Source organism: Dipodomys merriami, unplaced genomic scaffold (assembly GCF_024711535.1).
Source record: "Dipodomys merriami isolate MVZ:Mamm:240054 unplaced genomic scaffold, mDipMer1.0.p SCAF_207, whole genome shotgun sequence".
Taxonomy (NCBI): Eukaryota; Metazoa; Chordata; class Mammalia; order Rodentia; family Heteromyidae; genus Dipodomys; species Dipodomys merriami.
The window spans coordinates 543057-546300 of NW_027203460.1; positions in this window are offsets into that span (position 1 = coordinate 543057).

The following is a 3244-nucleotide window of genomic DNA, read 5'->3' on the forward strand; positions in this document are numbered from 1 at the left end:
CCTACGTGTGTGTGTGTGTGTGTGTGTGTGTGTGTGTGTGTGTGTGTGTGTGTGTGTGTGTGTGTGTGTGTGTGTGTGGTGTGTGTGTATGATAGTACTCATATGCCAGCATGGGGCTTCTTTTTGGGTCTCACAGGTAGAGTTAACTCCTTCTCCAAGTCTGTTGAAAAGATTTGTCTGTCACTGACTGATATGCAGCAGAGGAGGAAATGATCCCTGAATTCTCCACTGGTAGAACAGATGGGTCCTACTATGTGGTCTGATTTATACTAATGCTAGTGCTAATACTAACCCATGACTGGGAATATCAGCTGGCACTTTTTGTGCATTTTGGCACTAGTTTTTTTTCACATGGGTTAAGTAAAAATTCTCATCAGAATATCGTGACATAGTGTTAAGTATAACATGCTGTATACACACCGCCATATTTGGCAGCAGTCTTCATTATATAAAGTGTACCATGAACTGTAGAGAAGTTCAATGAATGCTTCTCATGAACAAGATCCTTGGAGCACCTTGGAGCCAGCACCTTGGAGGAGGGACTCACAGGAGCTTGGCTAACAAGTTGGAGACACGATGATGTAGATCCTGTGCCATTGTTGGCTACCTGCCTGATCTGGAGGGGCCAGGGATTTGCTACCCTAGCACTGTCCCCCATGGCCTGGCCTGGCCTGGCCTGGCCCCACCCCAACCCCACCTAATCTTTGGCACAGGAAGAACAGTTTTGTCCTTTTGGCCACACATTCATCTGACACATAAGGTTGCTCCATAGAATTTCCAGAGGACACCAGGAAGATATTTAGAAGATACATTAACTGGGGTCAAAAGGGCAAAGACTTACTGTAGGTCTCACATTCGGTTAATAGTGGGGTTTATTGACTACCTGATCTATCCCCTAGGCAGTGGAGCCTCTGATCTAGGATTCTCACAATGCTCACTTAGAAAAATAATCTAGTAGATTCAAAAACACAGAAACAATTTTAAAAATCTATATGTAATATTATTTTTTATTCTTGGATTACTAAAACGCATGCAGAACCTGTCAATTCAAGAAGCACAAAATGGCAGATGGTGTGAGCTTGGCCCCTGACCCTCTACTGTGGCTCTCTTGCTCCAACCTGGTGTGACCACTGCTACTAGTTAGTTATGAATTCCTGCATCTAAACTAAATGTTCACAAAAGGAGACATTGTCCACAGCTACCAAAGGTCCACCAAACTGCAAGCTTAGAACAAGGCCAAATTTCCTTTCACACTATAGAGATTCAAACTTCTACACTCAGGTTCACAGCCCTGAGCTAAGTCTGTGCTGGAACCACATGACTGAAAGTGATAGCTTATAATTCACCAAGGAAGAAGTCTTCAATAGCTGGAAGTCTGCCCTCTGCCTTTCCCAATAGGTCACAGTATTAGATATAAGAACTAAGCAGTTACACAAGCCTTTCAGAGATTACTAGACATTAGGGTTTTACTTTTGTAATGCCAAGTTTTGCTTCAGATCAAATATTGGGCCTGCACAACAGCAGCAGCTCAAGTGGAAGTGATGTCCAGAACTTGTGTAAATGTCTCAGACCATTTGAATTTTTTTTTACTGAATTGTCTTTTTTCCTACAATCCACACCTGTGGCCTAATGGGGGCTTTCTTACAGCTAGCTGACAGAAGACGCAACACTGGATCTAGTTTACACCTAGTTCTGCAGACTTGTTCTGGAATATGGATGGCTGCTGCAGTCAGATTTACAAGTCCCCTTTCTATTCCCCTCTTTTTCCCCACACTCTCTGTCCTTCAGTGAACAATTCAAATGTAATTTGTTGAAAAAGAATCTTGGAAAATTGTCTTAACATTAAACAGTAGTGTCCACCTTTCAAGTCTGCCAATATTGTTAACACAGCTGGAGAATAAGCAAGATAAAAAGTAAATGCACATACAAATGCATACACCGACACCAAAACCTACAACACATAAACACACACATACACAGAGACACACAAAAAAACCACAGGACATATAAGCCTTGTTCTGTTAATAATTTAAACAGACAAAAATATGTGATGCAGTTAGGTAATCCCTAGGGTGGGTGCACATATGTGAGCGTGCATGTGCGCGCGCGCGCGCGCACACACACACACACACACACACACACCCTGGAGCTTGAACACAGGACATGTGTGATGTCCCTGAGATTTTGTAATGAAAGCTATCACTTTACACATTTGTACCACAGCTCTACTTTGGCTTTTTGGTGGCCAATTGGAGATAAGAAACACATGGACTTTTCTGTCCAAGTTGACTTCAATCCACAACACTCACATGTCAGCCTCCAGACTGGTTGAACAATTTATATTCTTACTAACAGTGATAGAATTCCCTTTTGGCCACATCCATGACATCATTTGTTGCTAATCATTAAAAAAAATTATTAGCCTTCCTTACTGGGGTGAGGTGGAATTACAGTATTGTTTTGGTTTGCTTTACCTTTATGTTCAGATTTTTTGAACATTTCTTCATGTATTTTTGGCCTTTCTTACTTCTTCTGAGAAGTTTTATTTTAGGTCATTACTCCATTTAGTAATTGGGGTCTTATTTGAGGGTTTCTTTGGAGCCAATTTTTTGTGCTCTATGTATATTTTTTCTATTAGGCCCTTGTCTGATGCAAGCTCATAAAATTCTTCTCCCATTCTATGGGTTTTCTATTTAGCTTGTTATGTCCTTTACCAGGTAGACAAGTTTAAGTTTCATGCAATCCTATTTATCTAGTCTTTCTTTGATTTGTCGTAATTCTGGATCTTTACTTAGAAAGTTTGGACCTGTGTTCTAGGAGCCATGGTGTTTCGCCTGCCACTTCTTGTAATCATTTCATGGTGTCTGGCCTTATATTGATGGCTTGGGATATGTGGACAGCATTAATTTGATCTGCCTACTCTTCCTTGGTTCAAAGAGACTGCAAAGTGGTACCCTTTCTTAGTAAGTTGAGGTGGTTCCTGGTGGTTTGGAAGGAGGATGGCTTCCCAGAAGCGTGAATATGGAAATCATAAGTGGTAAGCTAAGGCATTATTATTTTAATTACATATTTATTTGTAAGTACATTGAATCCTGATCAATGACACTTTTCTCATTATCTCCCCCATCCCTGAAACTCAATTTCTTCCCCTCAATTTTCCCGGTTTCATTGGATGTGCATTGACAAATATGACTTCTTTCACCTACTCCTACTTTTGAATTTTCAGTTTCTTCATATTCATTTT